This window comes from Lissotriton vulgaris, chromosome 5 (assembly GCF_964263255.1).
Source record: "Lissotriton vulgaris chromosome 5, aLisVul1.2, whole genome shotgun sequence".
NCBI classification, from domain to species: Eukaryota; Metazoa; Chordata; class Amphibia; order Caudata; family Salamandridae; genus Lissotriton; species Lissotriton vulgaris.
Genome location: NC_141693.1, coordinates 1,650,041,469 through 1,650,064,022, shown reverse-complemented (window position 1 = coordinate 1,650,064,022; position 22,554 = coordinate 1,650,041,469).

The following is a 22,554-nucleotide window of genomic DNA, read 5'->3' as shown; positions in this document are numbered from 1 at the left end:
ATTTATGATATGAAATGTGCACTTCGCGCTAGATCACCAGGTGGGCCAGTTTTATTTCTGACATTTTTATTTATAGAACGTCCAGCCTGGTTATCTTATTTATATGACCTTTTAAGCATGTATTCATAATTTTAAGATGTGATATAATGTGTTATTATATTCCTGCTTTTTGCATTCATGCAAATTTACAATCATGTGATAATATCCGAGTTATTTCTGTGCTGTGTTTTTCGGTCTGCTTTTTATTGCTGAAATAAAGTTTTTTATGATGACATGAGTAAGTCAACTCGGATTGTGGATACCCGTAATAGTTTCCAATGCATCTTCTCTTCTCCAACCAAATTTTCTATTTCCCATTGCTTAGATGTCATTCTACTACCTGAAGTGGGTTTCTTCACCGAAATCTGGTTGAGCCCAGCCTCCTCTTCAGCCATCATGATGGCTCTCCCGGAAAGTTATTCCATGTTTAGGTTGGATAGAGAGGGCAGGATAGGGGGAGGAATCGCTATTGTTTTTAAAAGATTATTACATTGTCTATTATGGACTCCTCTCCGCTAGACTGGGCAGAGAACTTGAACTTTCTTCCAAGGACTACTGGAAAGGTGCCTTAATATCATGGCAGGTCCTAGGCATGGGTAGTGTGTGTGGGCAGCTGCACAGGGCCAAGTGCCTACTTTACCAACAGGGGACCCTGTGGCAGTGCCCACATGCTTCTCTGATGTTTTTCAAATACTCCATCTATTCAGTTTCTGAAAGCAAGATACTTATGGGCATACACATTAAACTTTCATGGGTGTGGTGACTTTTCAGGGAGGGAGAGGTGACCGATCCACAAATCTGGAGGTGAGAGTCAGGGCGTGCTGGGGTTAAAAAACAAAGTGATAGGCTTGTGCACCTTTTTTATAAGGCATTTCTGGGCAACCAGAATTATTTTGTGCCGCCTGGAGGGGGCTTTATATCTTTTTTTGTCTAAGCCATTGTGGCTGAGGCCCTCCTGAGGTGCCCACCTCATGTGCCTGCAGTCCTTTATCCATGCAGGTGGAGGGGAGAGAGCCCCCTCATTCGGGACTGGTAGCACTTAGATCTGCAATCCTGACAAAATAATAAAATCTGCCCATTTTTGTCGTTTGTCGTTTTAAGAGGCTACAGGGGCTTGACATGATACTTAGGAGGAATTTAAATAAAATAAAACATTTAATTTGAAACATTATTTTTCTTTCTCTGATTATTTTAATTATTAGTCAGAAGTCGTTAAATCTGCTCTGGAACACATTTGAAAGGTTTTTTCTATTTATTTTTGCAATTTGAAATATTTTCAGATAAGTGCTAAAAATACCAAATGCCAATGGTATCAAGCACTTCCAGTGGCAAACCTAGTAGCACTACATCATAGCTGTAAGGTCCAGAGAAGCCTTCCTCACATCTCCTGAGCCTCGTAGCACTGTACTATGACCAGGGCCACTGGATTTATGCGATTGTGCGGCTGCAGCAATTTATGCATAATTTTAGATTTGGTGCATTTGCCACATAATCAGTCATCTTCCAAATAATCTGCAGGTTTTAACAAAACAATTGTTTCTAGCTGAAACGGTTAAAAAGTTTCTAAAATGCAGTGATACGTGTTGCAGTGCAGTGGAAGACACTTTGCAAAGCAGGACTGGTCCCCTTTCTGTTGCTTATTGTTATATTTGGGTATTAAACTCATAATAATGAGGTGCAACCATTGCCTAGACAGTGTTACCAAGTTTAAAAATGAGAAAATAATGATGTAATACTATTATAAAATGAACCTCATTATGATCCATAATTTACCTTTTCTTGCCCCATAATTTACTCAACCCTACTGCATAATTTGGCCCTACCCTGCCACGTAATTGCAGTCTCCCTGGCTATGACTGGGAGAGGGACAGTGAGGAGCACTGCCACAGGGCTACAGGGGCCAGAGAAGGGCCCCCCCTTTCCTGAGCCTACACGCACTGTATTATGACAGTGAGGAGGGACAGTGGAGGGACACTACACCAAGGCTGCAAAGGCCTGGTGACGGGTTCTCCTTTGGCCTCGCAGTCATGGTGTAGTGCTGTGAAGGCCAGGAGCCCTGGGCCCAGGGCTTCTCAGCACTGGACCATGGAAGTGAGCCCCAGGGAGGGCGGGCGTCTTCAGGGGTGCAGCTATAATTGGTACAGCAGGTGCAGTGGCACTGGGGTACAATGAACACTGACAGTTACTGTATTTACCACTCCAACAGTAATCGCATGAATTGGGACCCCCTCTATATTTAAGTTAATGACCAAGGAAAAGAGAGGACAACATCAGCATAAACATATTAAGATTCCCCCGTGGTCAATTCTTACTTTCTTGTGTGGCAGAGTTCATCAGATTAATCAGTTTACCTTCTTAATAACATAGGTAAAACAAAATAAGTACTTTCATTTGACATATTTTATTTATTTTCTTTTTCTGTAGTGTATCAAAAATATTTTTTTCTTTTTTAGATCATTTCTTGTGTATACATCAAGTTCATAGATATTAATTCTAATTCATTCAATTTTAAAATGCAGTGAAGAATACCATGATCTTTACAATATTACTAAAATGCAATTATTTCTACAATACAAGACAATAGATCCCTGTCAGTCACACACCAACCATCAAGCACACTTACTAATTCATACATCTTCACATTTATTCCAATCCCAACAAAAACGATTTCTAAGGTTGAGGTAACACAGATGTTGTTTGTGTATTTTCGAACGCCAGGTCTACGCGCGTTTCGGTGGGTTGAGACCACCTTCCTCAGGACCACATGAGGAATCTCTAGAGATTAAGTCATGTGTCCTTCTACTAACACTTTGTTTGTAATTTCAGGTACCCTGTACACACACGTTGAAGAGAGAATAAAACTCTTTCTGATATGGTCCTGAGGAAGGAGGCCTCTCCTCCTCAACCCTGGCAGTCATGGAGCATTCATAGTGCAGCAACTTCCCACTTCAGATGGCAGCACTAATGCCTAGCCAACACATTTACAACATGAGGCAGGCCAAGAGTCTGACTTGCTCTAAGAGCTTGTACAAAAGCTGAGTCATGAACATGTTTGGTATTTTAGTGTTAGTTTTTAAACATGAACTTAGAAACCTTCATGCCCCATGCTCTAACATAAGTGACCTAAGAGGCAATTCAGTTGTCTGTATACCTTATATTTGGCCAAGATTCTTATTAAACATTAAACAACATTATAGTCTATAAAATCCAACACAAGAGAGGTCATTGTACATCACACGTATTTGATAATGAGAACAAACCTTGGCAAAGCCAATAGATCTCACCTACGCAAGATATTGGTTTTGTCAAGGTTTACCAGCCTTGTTGTACAGCAGCGCTCTGCAGCATGGCAGAAAGTAAGAAGAAATGTGCTACAAGATGGGTATCAGAGTAGTTATATTTCATTAGTGGGGAGGGGTGCGGGAGGCAAAGCAGAGGTAGGGGGAGGCAGCACAGAGGGCTGGTGGGAGTGAAAAAAAGCATGGAAAGAAAGATACCCTCTACAAATATAATTTTAGGTCTGGGACAAGGGGGAAACGAAAACCAAAATACAATGACAGTATCCACCTTGACCTGCAATTCTTCAACTATGCCTGTAAAGTGCTTTAGGTTCTGACCTAGAAAACTATACAGTATACATACCTTTAAGGTAAACATTTATTTATTGTATTTTACTTTCCAACTACTTATTATCACCAATAAATACATTAATCACGTGCCCACTACTGTATCATATTATTTGGCAATATTTATTATAAACAGCTTTAGCTGAACACATTATAACAAACTCCTGTACATATACAATTATTCAGTGCCGCATGCAGCAACAGGGTGGGAGGGTGATGGCAAGCCTACACCAGACAAAGGAAGGAGGGAGGGAAGGTGGGTGGGTGTGAACTAAGACAAACAAAGGAATGAGAAAGGTACTATTTGAGTGGTAGAGAAAATGTTGTAAAGCTTAGTTGGTTCTGTGGTCCAAGTGGAGCAGGCAATGTCAACATCATAGGCTGCTTTTAGAACCTGGAAGCCCAGGGGATGGAAGGGGCTCCAAATTCAAGTGCTTCAAATGAAGCAGCATCTACCAAATCTCAAATAGTCCGCAATGTATAGCCCGGAATGTAGTATATAGGAAAAATGTACATGGCCAAGAGAGGAGACAATTTAGTAAGATGGAGGCATCAGCTGGATTTGGGTATCGTGTAGAACCCAAATTCTCCCAATCAAAATATGATGATGACTACAGCCCACACGCCCTGCTAGTGTTTGCTACTCCAAGGACCATCTTATGAGGCTTGGTGGGCAGAAGTCCGAGGTAGGGGTTAAGGCTGGGAGGGAGGAGGACCAGGCCTTGCGTACATATGGCTTGCTGGTTGAGATAACTTGCGGTCTTGTGAATGCCAGGTCTCTAGTTAAACATTTTCAGGAAATACACATCCTGCTGGAATGTCACAACCTGGACATACTTTTTATCTCAGAAACCTGGACCCGCACTGATTCTTTAGTTGAACTAAGACTTGCTTGCCCTCCTGGGTATAATGTTTTTCACAAACCCCGTATATCAGTGAGAGGAGGAGGGTTGGGAGTAATCTTCAACGATAAATGTAACTTCACCCTTCTTGAAGTAGATGAGGCCGAGGGTTTGAACTCTTGGGGTTTTCCTTAAGGGAAGCTCACGGTTATCTATTAACCGGTAAGCTCTGCTACAGACCCCCAGGAGGACCTAACTCTAAGTGCTCTGCCCTGATTGATGTGGTGTGTAACCTGGCCTTGACACACTCTAAACTGATCATCCTGGGTGATTTCAACTTGTGGGCTGATGGTCCGCTGGACATAGCGTTTAAGGAATTGTAGGAAGCTTGCGCAAGCTTCGATATGCCCCAGCTGATGTTGCAACCTACGCACCAGGGTAGACATATATTAGATCTACTGTTTGCTAATTCCAACATTGCTACAATCACAGATGTTCTACCACTGTGCTGGACTGATCATAGTCTGGTAAATTTTAGGCTTACTCTGCCTAATGTGTGTTGTAAAATGTATAATCAGAGGCAATATTGGCTGGGCTGAGAATGGGCCACATTGAGTAAGCTTAAAAATCCCTTGCATTGGAATGACTTAGACAGCCTGGCCCGCAGTAGGTCGGTGGACTGGAATTACCAATTCCAATGTGTTCAGATCCGAGACAGGCTTGATAAGCATATTCCTCCAAAGAAGCTAAAAAAGAGAGAGAAACCCTCAGCCCCCTGGTTTAACGAGATATTGTGAGCACTCAAGATGGGTTGTAAAGTGGCAGAAAAAGCCTGGAGAAAAGGATATAGTGATTCAGATAAAAATGCTTTTAAGAATCAACTTAATCTGTACAAAAACACTATAGCGAAAACTAAAGCAGAGTATTTTGCTAATACCATTCTTCTAGCAGCTAATAACACCAAAGCTATATTCAGCTTAGTAAAGAGTCTGTCTAAACCTGACTGTGCTAATAACAAAATTCCAGTTACTCAAGCTTTATGCGATGAGTTAGCTTCCTATCTGGAGAATAAAATCGACAAGATATTTATGGATTTTGATCCACCAACAATGGTGGAAAAACCTGATTCTCAGTTGTCCAATGCTGAGCAGTGTTCTCTGCCATCACCAGACTCTAAGCCCAGAAACCCTACCATTTTAAAACACGGCCAGCATACTCTGGATTTCTTTCGCATTCCGGACAAGGAAACATTTGATACCTTAGCCAGGGGTATCACTTCTGGGTCCCCCCTGGACCCACTTCCCAACAGAATGTGGAAGGAATACGGGGCTGAGCTCATTCCCTATTTATGACAGATCTGTGGTCTATCTTCGAGTACGGGGTAGGTCCCTAAAAATTGGAAGGAAGCAGTTGTGACCCCTCTTCTAAAAAAAAACACGCTTGACCCCGGGTGTGTGGCCAACTATCGGCCAATTTCTTTATTGCCATATCCTGTTAAAATTCTGGAACGCATCTTCAGAAAGTCTCTATTCCAGTATCTTGAGGAGTATTCGCTCCTTGACGAGATGCAATTTGGCTTTCGGCCCAAGCACGGTACTGAAACAGCACTTGTTACCGTGCTTGATGATATGAGGATGCGGGCGGACAGTGGCCAATCATTGATCTTGGTGCTGTTGGACATGTCAGCGGCCTTTGACACTGTAAACCACGGTATACTGTTGGAGAGACTTAAAGACCAGGGTGTGACTGGTCACGTACTTGACTGTCTTTGCTCTTATCTAACAGACAGGACACAGACAGTGTGCCTTCAGCCGTTCTCTGCTAACAAGTCTTCCTTACGACAGGGGGTCCAGCAGGGCTCAGGGATTAGTCCTGTGCTCTTTAACATCTATTTGCAGCCTCTCATTCCACTTATTAGACCTTTTGGAGCGGAGGTGGTGAACTATGCGGATGACACCCAGCTCGTGTTTTCCTTGGAAGGGAATGATTCCATTTCCCTGGAAAAATTTCAGGAGTGTATGACTAGCACCACGAAGTGGCTTAAGAAGAACTGGTTACAATTTAACAGCTCTAAAACGGAAGTGGACCTGTGTTCTTCCAGAAGATCTGTTCAGCCTGTTTTACCCATCTTTCAGTTGTACCCTACTGGTGCACCTATACCCCCTTCTAGCACAGTACGCAATCTGGGGGTGATGGTGGATCAGGACCGCCAACTGAATTCTCAGGTTAATGAAACAGTTGGCGCCTGCTTCTCGCTAATCCAAGTGCTGGGAAAGATCCTCCCTTTTTGCCTAACTCTGCTGGAACACAGGGTGTGAGATGCGTAATTCTCAGCAGACTTGATTACTGCAACTCTCTATATCTGGGTGCGCCTTATCAGGAAGCTGTACAGAATAAAACCCATTACAGCGAAACTCGCTTTAAATAGGCAGCGAGGGACCTCAACCACATTAGCCTTGCGAGATTTGCATTGTCTGCTGATCCACCAGCTAATTCAATTCAAAGCTCTATGCACTGTCTTTACGGCAGCTCATGGAATGGGCCCTAAGAACCGGCATAGAAAATTCGGCTGGTATTCTCCAACTAAAACCTTCGTTCTGCTTCTGCATTTCTGATGAATGTAGTCAGTTTCAGGCGGTCCAGAACAGGTGGCAGATCCTTGTCTGCTGTTGCTTCTCGGCTATGGAACACTCTCCCTTTGGATCTATGTCAGGCCCAAAGTCTGATGGATTTCAGGAAAAAGTTGAAAACGATTTTATTCTCTAGGCGGGAGTAATTTTTCCTTCTGATATCCTCTCTTTTTCTCCCTTCCTGTATCACACCTTGGCTGCCCCTATAAACCTCTGGTGGGTACTCTCTCTTTGTTTAAGCGCCAGGATACCCGTCGGGTGATAGAGCGCTATATAAGCACCTCATTACATTGCATTACTACACTTGCAGAAGACATAAGTTAGGGGAATGAGCTCCCAGAAGTTTTAATGATCGGTTGGTGCTGGTCAAAGGTTTAGAGTACAAAATTATATTACAAAAGGCTGCTAAACCAGTGGTGTACGAGACAAGGAAGGCACCCAATCTAATGGTTAGACTATTACAGGAAGAATTGGACAGACTGTTGCACGGTGATATTATTGAGATGATAGAGTCCTCAGAATGGTTGTCCCCAGTGGTTCTCGTACCTAAGGACAATGGAGCTCAGATCCGCATGTGCGTTGATCTCAGAGACCTCAACCAATTTATCTGGGTCGATCAACAACCCTTGCCCAACATCACGTAGGTTCTTACCACTCTCAGGGATGCCACAGTCTTTAGTGTGATGGACTCATCTGCCGCCTATCACCAGGTGATTCTACACAAGGTCTCCAGAGCCCTCACCTCCTTTGTCACGCTGTTGGGAGCATATAGGTTCAAGAGGCTACCTTTTGGATTGGCCTCTGCAGCAGCATGCTACCTAAGGCTGATGAAGGTGGTGTTAGAGGGAATTTGGTTGAGAATGTATTTTCATTATGATCTCCTGGTGTATGGGATTGATAGACAACAGCACAATGGGGTTTTGAGGGAGGTGTTGACCAGGTAAAAGGGTTGACTTTGAAGAAGGAAAACTGCATGTTTGGGTTATGGCCATTTCAGTACCTGGGACATCGGGAGAAGGAATCAGTCCCAAAATTGAGTTGGCTAGCACAATTATTAATGGGCCGTCCCCATCCAATAAAGACCAGATCAGAACGTTCTTGGACATGGCTGAGTATTACTCCAAATTTGTAAAGACTTTGCTGGTGTAGGGCATCCCATTTGATTGCAGCTTAAAAAGGGTATTCTGTTTGAGTAAACAGGGGAAGCGAAGGAGGCTTTCAAACTTGTAAAGTGCGAGATTGCAACGGAATCTATGCACAAACTATGTGACTAGTGGGCCTGGAATAAAGTTACAAAGTGCAGTGTAGGGATCTCCTGGCAAATTGCCTTGATGCATCTTTTATGCTTCTAGTCTAGCTATGGGTGACCAATCTAGGTAAATAGGTATTTTCCAAAAGTGTAGCAGCTGGGCAGGGAAGGGAGGGGTGGTGAACAAGGAAACTGAGTATATTGTTTGCATGGGTGTTGAAGCTTTCCTAGGTGGGGTGGGCAAAATGACTGATCTTTCTTTGTTGGGGTAGTTCTTCTGGGGAAAGGAATAGGAATTTTGGGATTGTAAGTGGGAGGAGATTTATTTTTTTACTATGTCACTTCCCTATGCTATCACTTCACCCATTGGGTTTGTTTTAGTTCTGTAGGTGTTATGTTTGTTGATGAAGTGACTTGATTGAAATATTTATGGTTTTTTTGTGCCAATAATTTGGGGGGATTCAAACTACCCTGTGAATAGGGATGAATTTTTATAAGCAGACTACATGGATGTGACATGAATCTGAGTTACTGGTTTCAAATAAAAGCAAATGATTTAAGCCTAAATAGTGTATTTTTGGGGGTGGGCCATATGACTCTTACACAAGCATTCGTTCATGAAGCCATCACTGTAGTTTTCACTTGTAAAGAACTATAGATGCAGAGAAGGCGGGCCACCATGGTCAGGGAAGGTGCAGGGAAGTAGTGTTATGCCCTGGCATGATACTGATAAGAAGGCACATGTTGGTCACAGTAACATCAGACACAATCAACCCATGATGCATCACACAATACCGACTAACCGTCACCACTAAAGCACAAGGTTTATTCATGTAACACACACAAAAAGCTACCCAGTATTTATAACCTTTACAAAGAGCTACTTGGTACTCACTTCCTTTTGTGTCTGTCGGTTGAAATGACAGGCAGACCCACTAGGGTTCCAGTTCACAACATATTTGTCATATGAACACATCTGCTGCAAGAGCACTGGGGCAATGAGCTACATTACAACTCATCATAAATGTGAAACGTGAAGCTCACACCCTTTGTCATGTGATGCCCACTTGGAGCATTCACAAAGGGCACAAAGGCTAGGTTCCCTCCTTGCTTTATGCTCTATGCTAGCAGGGCATCACATGTTCAGTTTCAATTTTCATCCTGGTGTGTTCTGTGAGTTGCAGTCATGCTCAGCATCCAAGGAGCCATCTGACAGCAATGAGTTTTAATAGAGCAGGACTGCGCATCGTGCCGGGCATGGAGTGAGGTGATAACCCTTCTATAGGCAATGGCACAGGGTCAGACTGATTTGCATATAGCCATGTCTGAACTGGGGTGGCAGAGTGGGGTAAAGAACGGTGATGGATTAAACACAGATCTTTTGACTGGGTGTGAGTGTTTGATTGGTTCAGATGCTCCGTCCATTACCACCCCCTTTTGTACCGCTTTTGGCCGCCATAGGTGTGGCAGGGTATGCTCAGACGTGAGTCCCTTGCTCACTTTGCCACTGGATTCAAGCAAGCCGGGCTGAAGACGGCTGGAATGCCAGAAACCGGTCCTCGGAAGCTTGTTTCCGGTCCAGGGAAGGCATGGCTTGGCAGTTCGGGCTGGACTGTTCCCATGAGGCACAGGGTCAGACTGATTTGCATAAAGCCATGTCTGAACTGGGGTGGCAGAGTGGGCTAAAGAACGGTGATAGATTAAACCCAGATCTTTTGACTGGGTGTGAGTGTTTGATTGGTTCAGATGCTCCGTCCATTACCACCCCCTTTTGTACCACTTTTGGACGCCATAAGTGTGGCAGGGTATGCTCAGACATGAGTCCCTTGCTCACTTTGCCACTGGATTCAAGCAAGCCAGGCTGAAGACGGCTGGAATGCCAGAAACCGGTCCTCGGAAGCTGGTTTCCGGTCCAGGGAAGGCATGGCTTGGCAGTTCGGGCTGGACTGTTCCCATGAGGCACAGGGTCAGACTGATTTGCATATAGCCATGTCTGAACTGGGGTGGCAGAGTGGGCTAAAGAACGGTGATGGATTAAACCCAGATCTTTTGACTGGGTGTGAGTGTTTGATTGGTTCAGATGCTCCGTCCGTTACCACCCCCTTTTGTACCATTATAAATTAAAATAACATAACACATTTTTTTTTTATTGGTGTTGGATGGTTTTTCACGTGTGGTGTTTTCACTACATTACTGCTTGAAGTGCTGTATATAAGCTTTACATATTGCCTCTAATTTAAGCCTGACTCATCAGTGCCAAGCTACCAGAGGGTTGAGCACAATGTAATTTGGGATTTGCTTGTGCCTCATCCTAACAAGGATAGTGGTTGCTGCTCAAGTAGGGTTTCAACCCCCTCAACCAGTAACCCAATTGCTTTACAATTCTGCAGCTATAGTTTCGAAATAACAAGAGCTTCTGGACTTTGATAGTTTGGTGTTAATGTGCATGAATCAAGGGCTCCCCAAGAAACTGGTAGATGGGCTTCTTGCTAAGCCAATGATCCTTTTCTGGAATGTCAGTACAGGAACTTGTAGCTTCCTCTTTTCCACTTTCCACATGCCTCAAACTCTCCTATGCAGCTGTGCATGATGGAGTCAGAGCAAAGGCGAACAAATGCATTGCACAACAGTGGTATAAAGTCTTTAGGAGGAATACTGCTCATTTTGGAAAGCAGGACAGTTCCATACATTTTGGCATGGCACAGCCTGCCTGTATATAGTCTGTCCTAATAACAAGACAGGACAGTCACTTCCAAGCCTTAAACTTACCAACAAACTTTATGCCCATTTCTAAATGGTCTATTTGATCCTTGTAGAGAATCTTCCCTCCCTTATCCTTGAATTCTTAGCTGTAAGGATAAATATGGCATAAATGTTCAGAAAAGTAAGCACTAGTCACAACATTGACACTTATGAATGCTAATTCAGTCTTTAGCCTGAGGTCTATAACTTCAGTAACAATTCATTGTGTAATAGTAACATCTGCGTATGCCTATCCAGACAGTAGCATACTTTAGGATGAAAAATCATCTGTGTTATAAAACTGTGATGTAACGTTTTGCTGTCTTTTTAATAAAATACTTCAAGCATTGTTGCAAAGTCATTCTGTGTGCCCTATGCACCCCCCATTGTTTGCTGACTGATACATGGTATAGGTGCTAACTAACTGTCCCTGGGCTATGCTATGTTGAAAACACAGTGAAAAGAAAAACATTTCCTTTCTGTGCTCTTCAATGTAAATATACTCAAGACCCTGTCATACAATTTAGATAAACCCTTAAGCATATAACCTCCACACACAAAATTGCATATGTTACCTTAATTTTATTTAAAAACAGGCATTTATTGCCTAAGTTCATAGTTTTTTATACAAAGAATACAATGTTCATGGTATATCCAATATTGTCAGAATTTAACAAACACACAATGTACACTTATTAAAAACAAATCTCATTTAAAAAGAAGTCCTTTTGTCGACACGTTTCAGTGTCTTGTTCTTATTTTGAAAACACCTTCCTCAGGACAGATCAATATTTAAAAACATCAAATCTGAAAACAAATACATACAATTAATATTTGGAAGATTTATGCCGATTTTTCTATATTACATCTAAATTTTATAAGTATAATGACAAGGTCAAGAGGGTCTTACTTTAAAACGTATATATATCAAATTTTTCAAATTATTATTCGAAGTCTTTGAACTAATAATCAATAGAGCCATAGTCTACAAATATAAATCCCATGGTTCACTGATATTCGTTTTGGATGTTTAGCTTTTTACTAAAACGAATCGAAGGATAAATAGAAGGATTGATGAAACTTCTCTTTAACTGTAGGTGCATTTCTAATCATATACACCGAGGATTGAAAGGTGGCACCATAAAGATAAGGGTGAATTCAGATAAAAACGCCAAGGAAGAATCAGTTCCCCACAGGAGCAATAGTATCACAGAATACAGCCCTGCATTAGAAAAACACCACGTGGTGAAAATATTGATACAATTGTAAGTAGTCTTACTAGCCACTAGTTGGGAAATGATAAACAGGGAATGGTGACTCTTACCAACAGATGGCCCATATTTAAGACCCAATCTATGCTATTTTTAAACACAGGAGGACGTCTCGCTGAACCCCTGGAAAAAGACCAAAAGCTTATAACTGGTCAACTTCGAATAATAATTTGAAAAATTTGATATATACGTTTTTATACTTATAAAATCTAGTGTTTACAAAATAAGAACAAGACACCGAAACGCGTCGACAAAAGGACTTCTTTTTAATTGAGATTTGTTTTTAATAAGTGTACATTGTGTGTTTGTTAAATTCTGACTATATTGGATATACCATGAACATTGTATTCTTTGTATAAAAAACTATGAACTTAGGCAATAAATGCCTGTTTTTGCATAAATTTAAGGTAACATATGCAATTTTGTGTGTGGAGGTTATATGCTTAAGGGTTTATGTAAATTGTATGACAAGGTCTTGAGTATATTTACATTGAAGAGCACAGAAAGGATTTTTTTTTCTTTTATACTGTTTGTATTTCCCACTCCTTTCTGGTTTATGGTAAACTCTCTTTTTTGAAAAGAAAACACAGTGAAAACATCCACATACACAGGCCTACACTGTATATTTGGGAACACTTATAATTGGCATGACCTACAGTATACCTCCCTAGTAGATAATAGGGCTAGGAGATTAAAATTACCTTATATTACCTATTATATAATAGGGCATGGTGGTTTAGAGTCCATCAGTCCTTTTTTGCACTTGCATGTGTGCACTCCTGAGAGACTGAGCTCATTTAAAAAGGAGCCCTGAGTTGCAGCACTGTTTATAAATGTAAATTGTGCCCAAACTTGACTTTGGTGGTAGGGGCACTTATAAAAAGAAAAACTACATTTTTGGTCTCCCTTAGGTGTCCCAGGAGGGGAGGTCATGTCATTATAAGGAGGGCCATTATGAAAAGCAATCAATCAATGAAAGATGCTTTATATGCTCTCGGGGAATAGAGATAATTGCACATTTCACTGTCCCCATTCCAGTACAGTGCCTCCTAAAATCGACTTTGGTGCTAGGAGCACTGTGAAGGGAGGATTTGCACTAAACCTACATATTCAGGGCCCCTAAAGTCTCCCCTATGTGTCCCAGGGGTGGGGGGTCATTTAACTATAATCAGGGCCCTTATAAAAGGTGTGTTATATGCCCTGATGATAGAGAAATCACAAAATGAAGTTTCCCATTGTAGATGCTTAGCGCCATAGGACAATATGGCAATAGTTTATAAATACATAACTATCGCTAGGAATTGAAATAAGATATCACTCAAGGACATAGGAGAATGGTATTGATACAACCAGCAATATGATTGATTGATTGCTGAATTTTATCCTAAATTGTACAGAAAAGAAGTTATAAGAATTATTTGCCTGTAAGCCAAAATTCTGCCTTCCTGTCCTCTTCACTGATTGGTCCGAGATAACAGGATTATCCAGGCTGCTTTAATGAAGTGATTAGTGGCTCACTCAGGGATATGCTATCTGACAGAGTGAGCTCTGCTACATAGGAATGCAAAAGCAGGGGGAAAGGTCTTAAAACATGAAGCTTCAAAGGGGGAATATGATAGGCAGGGAATGCCCTAGGTCCTTTTACCAATTAATTCCCTCTGATATAGCCAGATGGCAGTCTTAAGGCAGGAATTTGAAAATGGGGGAGGGGCTATGCAAATGAGCCATACTGGAGGTTGGGTTAACTAGTTCTTGCTCCTCTACTGAGATTTCAGCCATACTGAAGTTTGGAGGAATAATGCTTACACTACACTTTGGAGGGAGTGGTCATGCTCTGGTGTGTTGTCTTGCACCTCATTGGACAGGAGTGCTATCCTGCTTGACCCCAGAGAACACTGAACAAATATGTGAGAGGTGTAGAGCACGTCGCACGACAACATAACCTCAACATCGCACGACAACATAACCTCAACGTCGCACGACAACATAACCTCAACGTCGCACGACAACATAACCTCAACATCATCTCCTACGCCGACGACACCTAGCAGATCATATCCCTTACCTAAGACCACCACACCGCCAAAGCCAACCTCCACAGAGGAATGAAGGCCGTCGCCAAATGGATGAAGGACAGCAAGCTGAAGCTAAACTTAGACAAGACGGAGGTCCTCATCCTCGTGCCCACCCCATCAGCCTGGGACGACCCTGGTGGCCTACATGGCTAGGCACAGCCCCGGAACCCACCGACCACGCACGCAACCTAGGGGTCATCCTTGACTCCGCCCTCTCCATGACAAGGCAAGTCAACGCCGTCTCCGCATCCTGCTTCAACACCCTCCAAATGCTCCGCAGGATCTTCAAATGGATCCCCGTTGACACGGGGAAAACCGTCACCCAGGCCCTCGTCACCAGCAGACTCGACTACGGGAACGCCCTCTACTCAGAAACAACAACCAAGCCCCTGAGACGACTACAACAAATCCAGAACTCCTCGGCACGACTGATCCTCGACATCCCCCGACACAGCCACATCACACCCCACCTGAGAGGCCTGCACTGGCTCCCAGTCAACAAGAGGATCACCTTCTAGCTCCTCATCCACGCACACAAAGCCCTTCACAACACCGGACCAGCATACCCCAATGACCGACTCAGCTTCTACACCCCCACCAGCTGCCTCCGCTCTACCGACCTCGCCCTTGCCACAGTTCCTCGTAAACAGAAAACCAGAGACGGCGGCAGATCCTTCTCCCACCTCGCCGCCAAGACCCTCCCTACCAACCTACAACAGACCCAGGAACTGCTGGCCTTCAGAAGACTCGTCAAGACTTGGCTCTTCGATCAGTAGCAGCCCCCCCTGAGCGCCTTGAGACCCCCACAGGTAGGTGACGCGCTTTAGTAAATGCATTGATTGATTGAGCCTCTCAGATCTGCTGCTTGAAACTAACAGAAGAAGGTTTGCCAAGCTGGAAACTTGATACGCACCATCAGACCCTGCTTTCTGACTGACTGCTCCTGCTGCATTATCTGGAACTACATCCTTGTGGATGTACCTTGCTTCAAAAAGATTAAAGAGTGTACTCCCCGCAAGCTGCAGGTTAACAGAGCTCACCTGGATTATCTCCACCAAGAATATCCTGCCTGGAGTGCATCCAGTGGATTTGTAAGGGTTTTGTCCTGGTGCATTGTGGGAATTGTCGTCCCAAAGTTTAAGAATCATCTTGGAGCTTCCAAACCCTTGGACTGTGTTTTGGACACGGTGGACCCTCGACAGGTACTCCAGGAAGAAATCCCAGGTGTTTGGAGAAGTTTGGAGTACAGCTCCATAAGGGGACTGACTCAACTGCAAGAGCCAAGCAGGCCACCTGCAACCGCAAGCCTGCCTGACCTTCTGGTTTGTCCTGCTTTAAAGCTCCGGGGGTCCAACTTCCAGAGTTTGACCAGGAGCTCCCTGAAAAGCAAGCCAGCAAACCTTCACCGAATCAAGCCTGGTAAAGAGCATCAAGGAACCCCAGCAGAAAAAAACATAGAAACGTTTCTAAGTCAGAAGGTAACAGCCTACCGGGAGAAGTATCCGAGGAATCAGGGGTTACACATTTGACCATATGATCTATATCATAGGTAGGGGTGGACATTAGGAAAGCAACTAGAAGCAGACCAGGAGATTTCCTTACCGCTACAGTCAGTACATATATTTAGTCTTGTGTTTGTTATGCACTACCATAGTGAAAAATGTACTTAGTCTAATTATACCAAATATATTTGCAATGTGAACACACACAATCATTAGAAATGTGAATGTAATTAGCATGTCAAACATTGTACAGATATATGCATCAATCTCAAAAGAAGGCTCATGCCCACAAAGCTGACATACTTCTTCATACATTCCTGCCAACATCTGCTAGGCTAAACACAGCCTCTATCGAAACAGCTAATGGGAGCCCCTCAGTTGGCCACAGCTATTAGAGAGAATGCCCATGTTCCCCTATGCATACTACAAAATAACAAATAACAAAGCCTTTCAGAAATCACATATGGTTAGAAAACATATCAAGCAAGATCTCGGTTCTTGTGATAAAGTTATGCTCGCACAATTAAGAATGTTTGGTGATATTGGTGCACATATAGGACACCTGTAAGCATGTGGGTTCTCTCTGTGAATGTAACACAGATCTAGAGACGCCTCTCCGTTTGTCAGGCAGCTTCTTTCTTGGATTACTCTTGCAGCATTTTGCTTCAAAACTGTGTATCTTTGCCCTTCTGCCCCCTGGTGCTGTTGGAGGGCTCAAATTCCTGCCAGAGAAATATGTTTGCCCCTGCAGATCGTAATTCCTATGGGTAGAGCATGTAGAGGATCCTGATACAGATGGAATTCTTGATTGGCTGGAAGAACTCCGATGGACCAGTAGGAAATGAATATTTCCTTGAGGACCCGAGAGCAGAACTGTGCTGACCTGCCTGAAACTGAGAACAATGGAGTGTAGTCTGAGGCTACAGTCCTGAAGATCTAGTAACTTTACCAAGCAGTTACCATTGTACCGTAGCTTGTACAAAACTGTTACTCCTTGCAGACAAATCTGCAATGCCTATATCAAGAAGAGACAGCCTCAAGTGATCCGTTTAAGTGTTTTTCCCTTTTGTAAATTTTGGTTCGAAATTTGAGTCTACAGCAGGATCACTTGAACACAATATTAATTTTCGGTGACCCATTGTCACATATGCTGAAGCTGAAGCACGTGAAGCTGAAGATTTTCAACAATCAGAATAGTTTCTATGTTTCTATGTCAAAAGGTAAAAGCTTTGAGACCAGCCACCAACGTTGACCCAGTCACTGTCACTAGTTAGTGGGTTCTCCATAAAGGATGCTTAGGCTTTGGTTATCTTGACTGAAGAAACTGTCATCCTTTTTTAATCATTTTCGCTTTTCCATTAGGCTAGCAATAAAACCAACTTTTCCAGTAATATCCAAAAAAGAGTTTTATGTTTTCATATTTACTTTTACTTCCTTTAAGTCCCTTTTAAAATGTTTGTAACATTTCTTCTTGTGATATTACTATCTTCTTAACCTAATTCATGCACATTAAGTTTGTTATTTCATAACTGTATTGAATGTTTCAAATGTTGTTGCTCATATACCCCAAGCATTGCAGCAGACAAAGGCTGTGCTTCTTGTTGCCAAGCTGCCAATGTTGAGCCATGCTTCACAAAGTTCGTATTAAGAATTTGTCTTCTATACTGTTAGGCCTGTCAGCCTTATGATTGTCTTCCCCCTAACCTTTTGCCTTTTTCCCTCAATTTTTGCGGATCTATTTTTGTTGCCTTAGGACTCTGGGCACTTTACCACTGCTATCCAGTGCCAACGTGCAAGTGCTCATTTTCCTATACATTGAAACATTGGTGTATCCATAATAGCATATTTAATTTACATATAAGTCCCTGGTAATGTGCATTATATGTGCCTAACACCTGTAAATTAAATGCCACTAGTGGACCTGCAGCACTAATTGTGCCACCCACTTAGGTAGCCCTTTAAACATGCCTCAGGCCTGCTACAGCAGAACCCATATATGCAGTTTGACTGCCATCTCGCCTTGGCATTTAAAACCTCATGCCAAGCCTTGATCTCCCTGTAGTGTAGTTCCTATGTTCCCAATAGGCTCTGCGTCTTGGAATAATATATCCTATAGATTTGATGTAGGACTGAGGTCAACTAGATCTCTAACGAATATACTAAACTTAATTGTGTGTGTGCCAGCTAACTCAGAGGTCACTAGAAACGTTCTTAAATACACAAGAGCGGATTAGTTTCTGACAACCGCATAAACATGACAACTTTTTTTCCCAAGAAAAAGAATATATCTCTCAGAGTCACAGAAACAATAGATTAGTAATTCACTCAGTCAATCGTGCATGCTTCGTTTCTACAGAGTTGCAGAGAAATAGTGAGACTGGCGTTTTCAATAAAAAGGGTTTATTGAACAGTCTTCTTTCTCATGCAAGAGAGGTGAACTGCTACAATCGTTATGCAGACTGCAAAGTATAATGCATACAGCGTAAATAGTAATATGAAATAATACTGTAAGAGCAATGTATGGTTTCTAAGCCACACAAAAATACATACATAAATAACATTGACTAAAATACTCAACTGGTGCTTCTAAAATACGCCTACCCTAATGTACCTAACCTAAGTCTAGTACGAGGGAAGTAGTAAGTATTGTGTAGCATAGGTTTAGTTTTTGCCAAGAATCTACCAAAGGTTTCTCTAGGTTCTTATCAGCTTGATACCTTGTTAGAATGAAGGAGGTATGGTATCTCTGTCTCGGGACTCGATTTCCCAACACCCTGCAAGGGGAGCCGGAAACACCGGAGCTGGATTCTCGGCAGGAGAAGGGCAGCTTCCTGATCAATGCGTCAGCTGGAGAGTTGGCGTACTTCGGCACTTGCTTGTAGCGAGCTGCGTTGGGCAAGTAGGTCTTCGAACTGCTCTGAACCACCGTATCTTGCCAGAGCAAGTGAAGGTATATTTATACTTTGAAAGTGTTTAGGAATGCAATAGTTTGACGCAAAGTCGGGCATATGAACATCAGGAAAGAACCCCTAGGGAATAGTTGTTCTTTGTAACGTAACTGAGTTCCTGTACAAATCAATATTCAAGCAAGGGGAAGTTCCCTAACTGCTTAAGCTGGTTTTCCAAGAAATCGTTGTGACGTTTGGTGGAAGTAGCAAGCCTGTATCTGGGTAGCCTGGGCTATGCCTAAATAAGGGCTTGATTTCTATGCCTATATAAGGGCAATGTGAAATGTACCTATATAAGGGCATGAATCGGGGGAAAAATCACACAGAGCTTAAAACTCCACACAACATCCCCTTGGGGCAGGATGCTGTTTAAGCAAAAGGTAGGACATATTTATTTTAGTTTTACATGTCCTGGTGGTGATATACTACCAAATGTGTTTTTCTAACATTGGAGATTCCTTAATACATTTATTAAGTGTAATTCCTGATTGAGAAGGATTGGAGCAGTCATGCTTGGTACCTTTGGACTTGTAATGATAATTTATCTTTAACTGTAAATTTGGATTTATGATTACAACTTTAAATGTTATACATTTAGAAAGTTAGCATGTTTCTCCTCTGAAACCGCGTGTGCCTGTGCCTGTCTACAATATACGTCTGGGTTGGGTGACAGCGGGTCTTTGTGCATTTGCTCCAGAGAGCCACCACCAAAGGGCACTTAGGTGTGTCTGATGGGCCATTTACATCTTAATGGGCAATTAACATCTTGATGGGTCATCCTGGGCAGAATGGGATGAAGGAGCTGAAACTTGCACCTGAAAGGATTGTGCCTGTCATACCCCCTGTAGTGTGTCTGGAGCCAGAGCAGGAAAAGGAGGACCTGTGTGCACTTCAAAGCCCCTCTTCAAACACTCCCCCACTTCAAAGGCACCACTGGGTATAAGAACTGGACATCAAAGACTGCCTGCAACTCTCCATCTACTATCTGGACTCTGCCATCTGTGAGTCCTGTCCTGCCAAGTCATGCCAATCCAGTCCCGGGCCCTTGACAGTGGCTTTCATTGTTCTGCTGTACCACAATCCACGCAGTGCGGACATTGTGCTAGTTGAAATAAATGCATTTTCTTCACTGCCGACACCTCGCCTCTTCGAGGACATCACAGCGTTGATAGAGTGGCTCGTCAACGACGCATTGCCTTCATTGCCTGGAGATCGACAACGACACAACACTCAACTGCGCGACTCGGAACTGATGTATCGCCTACAATCCTTTGAATCAACACCAATTCATTACCTCCAACTGCTCCTCGCAGCATGTTCCTTGACATTGACGCTTCCTCTGTGAAGGGGCTGTTTGCAGTGGGCCATGGGTGGCTCCTGTATTCAACCTGCACTCCATTGCAGTTGTATTTACAACAAGGGGTGGTGAGGGACAGAGTCTCTGAATTAAGCAGAAAGCTCACACCCAGTCAAGAGATCAGGGCTAGATCCAACACCGTTTTTTAGCTCACTGCACCATCCCAGTTTCAGAACCTGGCTGTATGCAAATTAGTCTGTTCCTGTCCCAGTGCATGATGGGAACAGTGCAAACCAAACTACAAAAGCCAATTCTTACACTGGGAAGGAAACAAGCTCCCGGGGACCGGTTTCTGGCATTACAGCCGTCTTCGGCCCGGTTTGCTTGAATCCTGATGGTGCAATGAGCAAGGGTCTCACATCTGAGAATACCCTTCCACGCTTAGGGTGGACAAAAATATTTACAACAAGGGGTGGTGAGGGACAGAGTCTCTGAATTAAGCAGAAAGCTCACACCCAGTCAAGAGATCAGGGCTAGATCCAACACCGTTTTTTAGCTCACTGCACCATCCCAGTTTCAGAACCTGGCTGTATGCAAATTAGTCTGTTCCTGTCCCAGTGCATGATGGGAACAGTGCAAACCAAACTACAAAAGCCAATTCTTACACTGGGAAGGAAACAAGCTCCCGGGGACCGGTTTCTGGCATTACAGCCGTCTTCGGCCCGGTTTGCTTGAATCCTGATGGTGCAATGAGCAAGGGTCTCACATCTGAGAATACCCTTCCACGCTTAGGGTGGACAAAAATATTTACAACAAGGGGTGGTGAGGGACAGAGTCTCTGAATTAAGCAGAAAGCTCACACCCAGTCAAGAGATCAGGGCTAGATCCAACACCGTTTTTTAGCTCACTGCACCATCCCAGTTTCAGAACCTGGCTGTATGCAAATTAGTCTGTTCCTGTCCCAGTGCATGATGGGAACAGTGCAAACCAAACTACAAAAGCCAATTCTTACACTGGGAAGGAAACAAGCTCCCGGGGACCGGTTTCTGGCATTACAGCCGTCTTCGGCCCGGTTTGCTTGAATCCTGATGGTGCAATGAGCAAGGGTCTCACATCTGAGAATACCCTTCCACGCTTAGGGTGGACAAAAATATTTACAACAAGGGGTGGTGAGGGACAGAGTCTCTGAATTAAGCAGAAAGCTCACACCCAGTCAAGAGATCAGGGCTAGATCCAACACCGTTTTTTAGCTCACTGCACCATCCCAGTTTCAGAACCTGGCTGTATGCAAATTAGTCTGTTCCTGTCCCAGTGCATGATGGGAACAGTGCAAACCAAACTACAAAAGCCAATTCTTACACTGGGAAGGAAACAAGCTCCCGGGGACCGGTTTCTGGCATTACAGCCGTCTTCGGCCCGGTTTGCTTGAATCCTGATGGTGCAATGAGCAAGGGTCTCACATCTGAGAATACCCTTCCACGCTTAGGGTGGACAAAAATATTTACAACAAGGGGTGGTGAGGGACAGAGTCTCTGAATTAAGCAGAAAGCTCACACCCAGTCAAGAGATCAGGGCTAGATCCAACACCGTTTTTTAGCTCACTGCACCATCCCAGTTTCAGAACCTGGCTGTATGCAAATTAGTCTGTTCCTGTCCCAGTGCATGATGGGAACAGTGCAAACCAAACTACAAAAGCCAATTCTTACACTGGGAAGGAAACAAGCTCCCGGGGACCGGTTTCTGGCATTACAGCCGTCTTCGGCCCGGTTTGCTTGAATCCTGATGGTGCAATGAGCAAGGGTCTCACATCTGAGAATACCCTTCCACGCTTAGGGTGGACAAAAATATTTACAACAAGGGGTGGTGAGGGACAGAGTCTCTGAATTAAGCAGAAAGCTCACACCCAGTCAAGAGATCAGGGCTAGATCCAACACCGTTTTTTAGCTCACTGCACCATCCCAGTTTCAGAACCTGGCTGTATGCAAATTAGTCTGTTCCTGTCCCAGTGCATGATGGGAACAGTGCAAACCAAACTACAAAAGCCAATTCTTACACTGGGAAGGAAACAAGCTCCCGGGGACCGGTTTCTGGCATTACAGCCGTCTTCGGCCCGGTTTGCTTGAATCCTGATGGTGCAATGAGCAAGGGTCTCACATCTGAGAATACCCTTCCACGCTTAGGGTGGACAAAAATATTTACAACAAGGGGTGGTGAGGGACAGAGTCTCTGAATTAAGCAGAAAGCTCACACCCAGTCAAGAGATCAGGGCTAGATCCAACACCGTTTTTTAGCTCACTGCACCATCCCAGTTTCAGAACCTGGCTGTATGCAAA